The following is a 12,342-nucleotide window of genomic DNA, read 5'->3' as shown; positions in this document are numbered from 1 at the left end:
GATGTCCCAGATGTGCTCAATTGGATTCAGGTCTGGGGAACAGGCGGGCCAGTCCATAGCATCAATGCCTCTGTCTTGCAGGAACTGCTGACACACTCCAGCCACATGAGGTCTAGCATTGTCTTGCATTAGGAGGAACCCAGGGCCAACCGCACTAGCATATGGTCTCACAAGGGGTCTGAGGATCTCATCTCGGTACCTAATGGCAGTCAGGCTACCTCTGGCGAGCACATGGAGGGCTGTGCGGCCCCCCAAAGAAATGCCACCCCACACCATTACTGACCCACTGCCAAACCGGTCATGCTGGAGGATGTTGCAGGTAGCAGAACATTCTCCTTGGCGTCTCCAGACTCTGTCACGTCTGTCACATGTGCTCAGTGAGAACCTGCTTTCATCTGTGAAAAGCACAGGGGGCCAGTGGCGAATTTGACATACTTAGTGTTCTCTGGCAAATGCCAAACGTCCTGCACGGTGTTGGGCTGTAAGCACAACTCCCACCTGTGGACGTCTGGCCCTCATATCACCCTCATGGAGTCTGTTTCTGATCATTTGAGTAGACACATGCACATTGGTGGCTTGCTGGAGGTAATTTTGCAGGGCTCTGGCAGTGCTCCTCCTGTTCCTCCTTGCACAAAGGCGGAGGTAGCGGTCTTGCTGCTGGGTTGTTGCCCTCCTACGGCCTCCTCCACGTCTCCTGATGTACTGGCCTGTATCCTGGTAGCGCCTCCATGCTTTGATCACTACGCTGACAGACACAGCAAACCTTCTTGCCACAGCTCGCATTGATGTGCCATCCTGGATGAACTGCACTACCTGAGCCACTTGTGTGGGTTGTAGACTCCGTCTCATGCTACCACTAGAGTGAAAGCACCGCCAGCTTTCAAAAGAGACCAAAACATCAGCCAGAAAGCATAGGAGCTGAGAAGTGGTCTGTGGTCACCACCTGCAGAACAACTCCTTTATTGGGGTGTCTTGCTAATTGCCTATAATTCCCACCTGTTGTCTATTCCATTTGCACAACAGCATGTGAAATTGATTGTCAATCAGTGTTGCTTCCTAAGTGGACAGTTTGATTTCACAGAAGTGTGTTTGACTTGGAGTTACATTGTGTTGTTTAAGTGTTCCCTTTATTTTTTTGAGCAGTGTATATAATCTGTCTATATATACAGTAAGTAGAGATGTGCAGCGGGCATTTTTCGGGTTTTGTGTTTTGGTTTTGGATTCGGTTCTGCGGTCGTGTTTTGGATTCGGATGCGTTTTGGCAAAACCTTCCTTTCGAATTTTTTACGGATTCGGGTCCATTTTGGATTCGGATGGGTTTTTTTTTTTAAAGCCCTCAAAAACAGCTTAAATCATAGAATTTGGGGATAATTTTGATCCTTTAGTATTATTAACCTCAATCACCATAATTTCCACTCATTTCCAATCTATTCTGAACACCTCACACCTCACAATATTATTTTTAGTCCTAAAATTTGCACCAAGGTCACTGGATGGCTAAGCTAAGCGACCCAAGTCAGCGGCACAAACACCTGGCCCATCTAGGAGTGGCACTTCAGTGTCAGACAGGATGGCACTTAAAAAAATAGTCCCCAAACAGCACATGATGCAAAGATAAATAAAATAAAAAAGAGGTGCAAGATGGAATTGTCCTTGGGCCCTCCCACCCACCCTTATGTTGTATAAACAGGACATGCACACTTTAACAAACCCATCATTTCAGCGACAGGGTCTGCCACACGACTGTGGCTGAAATGTTTGGTTGGTTTGGGGCCCCCACCAAAAAAGAAGCAATCAATCTCTCCTTGCACAAACTGGCTCTACAGAGGCAAGATGTCCACCGCCTCCTCATCATCCGATTCTTCACCCCTTTCACTGTGTACATCCCCCTCCTCACAGAGTATTAATTTGTCCCCACTGGAATCCACCATCACAGATCCCTGTGTACTTTCTGGAGGTATTTGCTGGTAAATATCTCCACGGAGGAATTTATTATAATTCATTTTGATGAACATCATCTTCTCCACATTTTCTGGAAGTAACCTCCTACGCCGATCGCTGACAAGGTTACCGGCTGCACTAAACACTCTTTCGGAGTACACACTGGAGGGGGGGCAACAAAGGTAAAATAAAGCCAGTTTGTGCAAGGGCCTCCAAATTGCCTCTTTTCCTGCCAGTATACATACGGACTGTCTGACATGCCTACAGTGATGCTGTCACTCATATAATCCTCCACCATTCTTTCAATGGTGACAGAATCATATGCAGTGACAATAGACATGTCAGTAATCGTTGGCAGGTCCTTCGGTCTGGACCAGATGTCAGCACTTGCTCCTGACTGCCCTGCATCACCGCCAGCGGGTGGTTTTGGAAATTTTATCCTTTTCCTGGCAGCTCCAGTCGCGGTAGAAAATGAAGGAGGAGCTGTTGGCGGGTCACGTTCCGCTTGACTTGACAAGTGTCTCACCAGCAGGTCTTTGAACATCTGCAGACTTGTGTCTGCCGGAAAGAGAGATACAACGTAGGCTTTAAACCTAGGATCGAGCACGGTGGCCAAAATGTAGTGATCTGATTTCAACAGATTGACCACCCGTGAATCCTGGTTAAGCGAATGAAGGGCTCCATCCACAAGTCCCACATGCCTAGCGGAATCGCTCCATTTTAGCTCCTCCTTCAATCTCTCCAGCTGCTTCTGCAAAAGCCTGATGAGGGGAAAGACCTGACTTAGGCTGGCAGTGTCTGAACTGACAAGTTCTGTGTGGCAAGTTCAAAGGGTTGGAGAACCTTGCACAACATGGAAATCATTCTCCACTGCGCTTGAGTCAGGTGCATTCCCCCTCCTTTGCCTATATTATAGGCAGATTTATAGGGTTGAATGGCCTTTTGCTGCTCCTCCATCCTCTGAAGCATATAGAGGGTTGAATTCCACCTCGTTACCACCTCTTGCTTTAGCTGATGGCAGGGCATGTTCAGGAGTGTTTGCTGGTGCTCCAGTCTTTGGCACGCGGTGGCTGAATGCCGAAAGTGGCCCGCAATTCTTCGGGCCACCGACAGCATCTCCTGCACGCCCCTGTCATTTTAAAAAAAATTCTGCACCACCAAATTCATTGTTTGTGATAAACATGGGACGTGCTGGAATTTGCCCACATGTAATGCACAATATTGCTGGCGTTGTCCGATGTCACAAATCCCCAGGAGAGTCCAATTGGAGTAAGCCAATCTGCGATGATGTTCCTCAGTTTCCGTAAGAGGTTGTCAGCTGTGTGCCTCTTATGGCAGGGACGTGCAGTCAGGGGAGGCAGGGGAGGCAGTGCCTCCCCTGTCATAATGATTAAAATAATAAAAAGAAGATACTTATAGCACAGATTCTGTGATAAATATCTTCTTTTATTATTGTAATCATTTCCCCCCTGTGTATGTGGCTGCATGTTAGGGTGGGAGGCAGCGAGAGAGGTGCCTCCCGCTGCTAACACTAAAAGATCGGGCAGCGGGGGGCGGGCAGGGGGCAGGGCGCAGCAATGGGCTGTGATAGCCCATTGAAAATTAATGGTGAGGCGGCACCTATACTGGTGCCTCAATGACAGGGGCGTGCATTCAGCCCCGATGAATGCACGCCCCTGTCAGTCCCGAAGACCGGCCCGGATTGGCTATTGGTCAAACTGGGGAATATCCCGGTGGTCTGATTGGGCTGTGGGGCTGCTTGTCATAAGCAGCACTGCCCCCCTCCACGTCCCCTGCTAACTGTTGTATGGATTACCTGAGAGTGCTGCGCTGCGGCCAGCGGCCGCTGTCAGGAGAGCCGGCCATCCCCCGTTCCCCATCACATGCTTACTTACTGCAGTGTGCGGCCAGCGGCCGCTATCTAAGATCCGGCCTGGGGGTGTGAGGTGTAATATGTCTGGGGGTGTGAGGTGTAATATGTCTGGGGGTGTGAGGTGTAATATGTCTGGGGTTAATATAATTTTGAAGTATTAATCCCGTCTACTTTGGTATTGGCTCTGCCTACAGTTGGTTTGGTGCCACCCACATGAGGCCACTTTTAGAAATTTTTCCAGGGACACTTTTGTTTCCCAATCCGCGCCTGCCCCCAGATGTGATTAGCCCAGCGGATCTGCTGTCCAATGACCCACAGGCGACGTTGGAGGCGAAAGTGGCGGTGCCTGAGTGCGGTGGGCAGGTAGGAATCCCCCCCCCCCTTCATTCCTCCTCCGGCGCAGCGTCTGTGTACCTGAGTGCGGTGGCCGGGTAGGAATCCCCTCCACCCTCGTTCCTCCTCCGACACTGGCTCCGTCCTCCCAGCCAGCAGCGGCACTCTCTCCTGTCTGTGCTCCTCCGTCCTCCCGCTCCCAGCCATCTCTCTCTCTCCCCCTCCTGTGGATTACTTCGTTTGTAAGTATAATTTTCATTTTTACAGGTACCCCTATTGGATTCTACATGGACAAGTGAACGTGATCGGCGTGGGATGTAGGTAAGTATGTGTGAGTGTGTAAGTGTTTGTTTTTTTTACATTTTTTAACCCATTCAGACCCTTCTCCATTAAGTTAATGGAAGCCCTGGACAACAAAATTGCATTCATGTCCTCCTCCCACTCCCTTCCCAGTCCCAAACAGTAATTTTTATTTAGTTTTTCTATAAAAATGTACAATAAATCACAAGTATGATGAGCAGGCAGACAGCGGGCATTGGCGGCATCAGACTGAGATGCAAATTAGTGGCGGAGGGCTGGGTCAGTTGATGGTGGGCGAGTTTTTAAGACATTGGCGGTGGAAGCGGGCATTGGCTCTGCGGCGGTAGGGGTCATCGGCAGGATTCGGAGGATATTATGGCTGTAGTGCCTCACCAGCCACTGACCTCACCGCACGCCACTGTCTTATGGAAAGCGGTGATACAAAGCATATCCTGCCTAGGAACGAGTTGGCGTTTGCGAGATGCTGCTACTGGTGCCGCTGCTGCTGTTGTTGCTGCGGGAGGCAATACATCTACCCAGTGGGCTGTCACAGTCATATAGTCCTTAGTCTGCCCTGCTCCACTTGTCCACATGTCCGTGGTTAAGTGGAGAGTGGGTACAACTGCATTTTTTAGGACACTGGTGACTCTTTTTCTGGCATCTGTGTACAGTACTACATTCTCTGTATCGCCTGCCTAGAGAGGTGGAAACTAGATGGTATTTGGTACCGGGAACACACTACCTCAAGAAATTCTCTAAGTCCATGTGAACTAACAGGGGATACCGGACGCACATCTAACACCAACATAGTTGTCAAGGCCTGAGTTATCCGCTTTGCAACAGGATGACTGCTGTGATATTTCATCTTCCTCGCAAAGGACTGTTGGACAGTCAATTGCTTACTGGAAGTAGTACAAGTGGTCTTCCGACTTCCCCTCTGGGATGACGATCGACTCCCAGCAGCAACAACAGCAGCGCCAGCAGCAGTAGGCGTTCCACTCAAGGATCCATCGGAAGAATCCCAGTTAGGAGAGGACTCGTCAAACTTGCCAGTGACATGGCCTGCAGGACTATTGGCGTTCCTGTCTAAGGAGGAAATTGACAATGAGGGAGTTGGTGGTGTGGTTTGCAGGAGCTTGGGTACAAGAGGAAGAAGGGATTTAGTTGTCAGTGGACTGCTTCTGCTGTCACCCAAAATTTTTGAACTTGTCAATGACTTCTGATAAATGCGCTCCAGGTGACGTATAAGGAAGGATGTTCCTAGGTGGGTAACGTCCTTACCCCTACTTATTACAGCTTGAGAAAGGCAACACACGGCTTGACACCTGTTGTCCGCATTTCTGTTAAAATAATTCCACACCGAAGAGGTGATATTTTTTTGTATTTTGACCAGGCATGTCAATGGCTTTATTCATCCCACTGACAACAGGTGTCTCACCGGGTGACTGACTTAAACAAACCACCTCACCATCAGAATCCTCCTTGTCAACACCCATATCCTCACCCTGGTGTACTTCAACAGTGACATCTTCAATTTGAATATCAGGAACTGGACTGTGGGTGCTCCTTCCAGCACTTGCAGGGGGCGTGCAAATGGTGGAAGTAGCCACCTCTTGCCGTCCAGTGTTGGGAAGGTCAGGCATCGCAACCGACACAATTGGACTCTCCTTGGGGATTTGTGATTTAGAAGAACGCACAGTTCTTTGCTGTGCTTTTGCCAGCTTAATTCTTTTCATTTTTCTAGCGGTAGGATGAGTGCTTCCATCCTCATGTGAAGCTGAACCACTAGCCATGAACATAGGCCAGGGCCTCAGCCGTTCCTTGCCACTCCGTGTCGTAAATGTCATATTGGCAAGTTTACGCTTCTCCTCAGACGATTTTAATTTAGATTTTTGGCTCATTTTACTGAACTTTTGTTTTTTGGATTTTACATGCTCTCTGCTATGACATTGGGCATCGGCCTTGGCAGACGACGTTGATGGCATTGAATCGTCTCTGCCATGACTAGTGGCAGCAGCTTCAGCACTAGGTGGAAGTGGATCTTGATCTTTCCCTATTTTACCCTCCAAATTTTTGTTCTCGATTTTTTAATGTGTGGAATTATATGCCAGTAATATATCTGGAATTAGACGGCAGTAATATCTGGCATTAGATACCACTAGATAGATACCAGATACCACTGTGACTGGAATGATGATGACCTATGCACAGTAAAAAGACACTACCACAGCACCCTACAGCAGCAAGATACAGCACAAGACACTGGACTTTTAGTAATGTACTGTAGTATACTGAGCACCACAATGCAGCACAAGACAATGAGTAGTGATACTGAGCACTGATGAAGATACTAGAACTGACACAAACCATCAAGATGCAGCACTGGACTATTGTACAATGCAGCACAAGACAATGAGCAGTGATTCTGAGCACTGATGAGGATACTAGAACTGACACAGAGCAGCAGGATGCAGCACTGGACTATTGTACTGTAGTATACTGGTCACCACAATGCAGCACAAGACAATGAGCAGTGATACTGAGCACTGATGAGGATACTAGAACTGACACTGAGCAGCGAGATGCAGCACTGGACTATTGTACTGTAGTATACTGGTCACCACAATGCAGCACAAGACAATGAGCAGTGATACTGAGCACTGATGAGGATACTAGAACTGACACTGAGCAGCGAGATGCAGCACTGGACTATTGTACTGTAGTATACTGGTCACCACAATGCAGCACAAGACAATGAGCAGTGATACTGAGCACTGGTGAGGATACTAGAACGGACACTGAGCAGGAGAGACACACTACTAGTATTACTGAGCAGCAATAAGTAAGCACTGATACTGAGCACTGATATTGAGATTTCCACTGAGAGAACGTAGCCACGTCCTCTCCGCTCTCTCTACAATGCACGAGTGAAAATGGCGGCGACGCACGGCTCTTTATATGGAATCCAAATCTCGCGAGAATCCGACAGCGGGATGATGACGTTTTGCCTCGTTCGTGTTTTCCGAGTCAGGCGGGAAGAACCGAGCCTGCCTCAGACCCGTGTAAACCACATGGAGTTTGGGGGGGTTACGGTTCTCGGCGAACCAAACCCGCTCATCTCTAACAGTAAGTATATATAAATTTAGATCTGTATACTCATACTATACATTTTGTTATCCCTAATGCACACTGAGTGAAAAATAATACTACATAATAATCAGATAATACAGAGATCTAAGTTTCGTATATCTGCAGATATAGGGTTAACCCCCAGGCCGATCGGCAAGGCGTCTCCGTCACTGGGGGTGACATAGGACATAGGAGCCATTATCATGTGGCCTTACACTGGGCATTCAGACCCAGACATATGTATAATTATTTATGGGGTGGGTGTGGAGTGCGGTGGCCCCTATGTCGGTATGGCTGGGCGGCTTCAGGTCGGCACACCCTAACACTTTATTAATACTTATGATTTTCCCTATCACTTTGTATATATTTTTGTATTATTTTAATCACACTTCACTTATGTGCTTCTTATTAACCCTTAATTTTCACCTGTGCTGACCTGGGGTAGCCGACCTGTGCCAACGTGATGGGGTCCTGCACCCCGGACCCATACCTAGTATTAGGGACACGACTCTCAGCGGTGGATCACTCGGCTCGCGCGTCAATGAAGAACGCAGCTAGCTGCGAGAATTAGTGTGAATTGCAGGACACATTGATCATCGACACTTCGAACGCACCTTGCGGCCCCGGGTTCCTCCCGGGGCTACGCCTGTCTGAGGGTCGCTAACCCCCAGTGACGGAGATGCCTTGCCGATCGGCCTGGGGGCTTAACCCTATATCTGCAGATATGCGATACTAAGATCTTCGTATTATCTGATTATATTATGCAGTAGTATTTTTCACTCAGTGTGCATTAGGGATTTAAAAATGTTTTTTTCTTACACAGAATTACCCCTCCCTTTTAGCACCTGAGTGACATCCCAATCTGATTGAGCAGCTTACCAATATATGTGCATACTCTATATATAATCATGTTAATAAAATAATGAAAGATGCAACATTCCTCTACAGCAATGAGAGCATATACTGTAAATGGCACAGCGGGAAATTGTTATTATCAGATAAAGTGTGAATATGCACTTTATAACCTGTTCATCCACTTTTCATCAAGACTTTTGCAATGAGGAGACTATTTATAGTCTGTATAAATCCTCAGACACATCATAAAAATACTAGCCCTGGCAGGATCAGCTCACAGTTATCTCTTACATCAACGTGGCAAGCGTTTAACTATTTACTGTAACTTTCATCATACGTATCATGTAGAGTCACCAGTTCTTTCTTGTTGCACAATGGTGATGTTCTCAGGAATATCCCTGCATGACCACTGATGTACAAGAGACAGTAACATCAACATTAACTTTATTAAACCATATATAAAAGTAATTTGTAGAGTAAAAATAAAACAACATGACAGTCAGTTTGGAAGTGCTGGCTATCAGTCTCTGGCCACTGTAGGATACGTTCGCCATCCTGGCAGTTGGAATGCCTGCGGCTATGTGACCGACGCTGGAACATAAATGCGAAGGCCTCTGCCTGTCAATCAGACAGAGGCATTCACGGGGCTGGTGGGGGCGGAGATGGAGCGTTGCAGAGGTGGCGACTGGGCAACGTAGGCGTGGCAGCAGACGTCACACGCAGCCGCCGCGATCAGAAAGATGGCAGAGCCCCCCCCCCCCTTAGTGTAATTGTTGATAGTATTGAATACAGTCATATACTAATGCTTGGAAGAAATATTTATCGTTGCAAAATGGAACCTAAAAAGAGAGACTTAAACTTGTTATGAATGTGAATTACTTGTGACTGTTCGTACTTTTGCTACTGCAAAATACTGAGAAATTGTACAGTACATGTATCTTTACCTGATCCACTTTATTTAAAAAGAAGTACTTTTGAATAAAGTGAAATTCATTTGGAAGCTCTTGGCAACCGAAGGAATTCTCCGTACCTCTCTGTCATTCCAAGAGGATAAACCAAATCTGCATGAAGTGGAACAAACTATCTAGGCCTGGTAAGGTTTGTGAGTAAAATATCACACTCTGTTACTTCATCTAGTGGGATATTACAGGTGCTCTAAAGTGATGGTGTGCAGTGATTGGGAGGTGACCTGAAGCGATGGTGGGCGATGACTGGGAGATGACCTGAAGTGATCGTGGGTGGTGACTGGGAGGTGACCTGAAGTGATGGTGGGCGGTGACTGGGAGGTGACCTGAAGTGATGGTGGGCGGTGACTGGGAGATGACCTGAAGTGATGGTGGGAGCTGACTCTGGGGTGGCCTGAAGTGATTATGGGCAGTGGCTGGGAGGTGACCTGAAGTGATTATGGGTGGTGGCTGGGAGGTGGCCTGAAGTGATGGTGGGCGTTGACTGGGATGTGACCTGAAGTAATAATGGGCAGTGACTGGGCGGTTGCTTGAAGTGATGATAGGCGGTGACTGGGAGGTGGCCTGAAGTGATGGTGGGCAGTGACTAGGAGGTGGCCTGAAGTGATAGTGGATGGTGACTGGGAGGTGGCCTGAAGTGATGGTGGTCGGTGACTGGAAGGTGGTCTGAAGTGTTGGAGAGCAGTGACTAGTAGGTGGCCTGAAGTGATGATGGGCGGTGACTAGGAGGTGGTCTGAAGTAATGGTGGGTGGTGACTGGGAGGTGGCTGAAATAAATGGTGGGCGGTGACTGGGAGGTGGCATGAAGTGATGGTGGGCTGGGCCTAGCAGGTGGCGGGAAATGATGATGGGCTGTGACTGGGAGGTGGCCTGAAGTGATGGTGGGCAGTGACTGGGAGGTGGTCTGAAGTGATGGTGGGCAGTGACTGGGAGGTGTATCAATTAATGTTCTAAAGGAAACATTAAAGGAGCGCTGTTTACAAATATAAATTCATTTAATAATAAGTATGGTGGAAAGGACCACCTAAAATAGTTGGTTTAAGAGTTAAAATCAAGAAACAGTGCAAATACAAATGCATAAACAATAATCACATTCACAATGAAGGATAAGTTAACTGAAAACGGCCTGTGCGCCAATTATAATTGATATTGCAGTCCACAATGGTGTATTATGCTGATGCCATCCGTACTGATAAGGGCATGTATAAGTGTCTCGACAGGTTTATTTGAAAAATCTGCTGATAATTATAGGCAATTGGATTTTGTTTGCTGTTTCTCACCCTTAGCATTTAAGTCCGTTCTCACCCATAGTTGTAGATGCTGATTTCCGTCAATGGCAGTTAGCGGAGGTGGCTCTCGGCAGCCGACAGCGGCTATATCAGATTATCCGGCAGAGAGAAACGTAGTTGCTGCGTATCACCTCAGCAAAACGGGGCTTTCCAAGCACAGCAGGGAGAGTATAGTAGCAGTGTGTCCAATTAATGGAAGTGGTGAGAAAGCGTCCCAATCCCTCAGTATCAGTAGCGGATGGTCCGTAAGAATCTCCAGCAGTGGACTAGTAGCAATGGTGACCCTCTACGCGTTTCTCCGCCCACAACACCGGCGGTTTCTTCAGGAAGTGTGAAATACCTATTTGGCAGGTGTGCATGTATTTAAATGGACAGCAACCAATCAGCTTTAGAGTCTCTTTGTTCACACCTGAAGGTGTAATTGGGTTTCACACTATATTGGGTCGTTTGCACATGTTTCATTCACTAGTTTTAATCAGGTGTATAGATTACATAGATTACAAATAAAGATACAGAATAAAAAAGAAAAAGGATAAAAACAAACATATTATATTGCCGCTGTCGGTGAGAAAGGTGCTGAATATAGAGATATAAGTGGTCTCATAAACAAAAATATATATATATACAGGTGCATGGAAGAACTTAATTCATGCAGATGAATTTAAACCACCTGCATTATAGTTTATAATAAATTTAGCATCAAATATGATGTATTTTTAATATTTGACCACCCTAAGTGTACCATGATTATATTGTCTTAAATGTAACATGATTATATTTTTATTTTCATTTTAATTTCATTCATAATCAGCATTATTTCATCATCCTTACACCGAGAGCGGCAATTTGCATAGGTACGGCATCCCAGAGAAGCTAATCTATATAGAGAGCCAACAGTAGTTCTCCCGGCTGCAATAGCTCAATAGATAAGGACATGGACCGTGGCCAAAAGGTCACCGGTTCAAGATCAATAGTAGAGGAACAAATTTTCACAATTTATTTTTATATATATATAATTTTTATAAATTTTCTAATAATATTTTATTTTTTCTTTATCATTTTTGTAAATAAATTGGATGTGTATTGTTCTATAGAGAAAGGAGTTTAAAACCTATATTCCATTAGTATAGTTATGCACAGCCCAAATTAAAACCAGGGCTACACAATCTAAAGAGAGAGAGGCAAACTATGAGAGAGAGAGAGACATTATTGTCAATAGACAAGAGGTTATTCTAAATTTCGACTTCAGTGCTGGACTTATCTTAGATGAGATACGTGATTTGAACTATAATTATATGGATATCAGGAATATCGAACCGATACAGCTATAGCTAGTATTCGTGTGGGCGCCAAGGTAAACAAACACACAGATATACATCTATAACAGCATTGAGGTTGATGCATATGCGTCCACACTTACAATCTAGAACTTATAGGGAAAGGAAGAATCAGATACCATTGAGTTCAATGTTTTCATTAAGGCCCATAGGATACAGACCACTTATATCTCTATATTCAGCACCTTTCTCACCGACAGCGGCAATATAATATGTTTGTTTTTATCCTTTTTCTTTTTTATTCTGTATCTTTATTTGTAATCTATGTAATCTATACACCTAATTAAAACTAGTGAATGAAACATGTGCAAACGACCCAA

At 46.1% G+C, this 12,342-nt stretch overlaps 1 non-coding gene across 1 annotated transcript; it reads left to right on the top strand.

Moving 5' to 3' along the window:
• Positions 1–8,082: 8,082 nt before the first annotated feature.
• Positions 8,083–8,236, top strand: LOC134967280 (5.8S ribosomal RNA). Its single transcript, XR_010188787.1, has one exon. It is a non-coding gene; the product is annotated as a 5.8S ribosomal RNA (ribosomal RNA).
• The last annotated feature ends 4,106 nt before the right edge of the window (positions 8,237–12,342 follow it).

Source organism: Pseudophryne corroboree, chromosome 10 (assembly GCF_028390025.1).
Source record: "Pseudophryne corroboree isolate aPseCor3 chromosome 10, aPseCor3.hap2, whole genome shotgun sequence".
Taxonomy (NCBI): domain Eukaryota; kingdom Metazoa; phylum Chordata; class Amphibia; order Anura; family Myobatrachidae; genus Pseudophryne; species Pseudophryne corroboree.
Note: the sequence above shows the minus strand (reverse complement) of the source record. Positions and strands in the feature narration are given on the sequence as shown.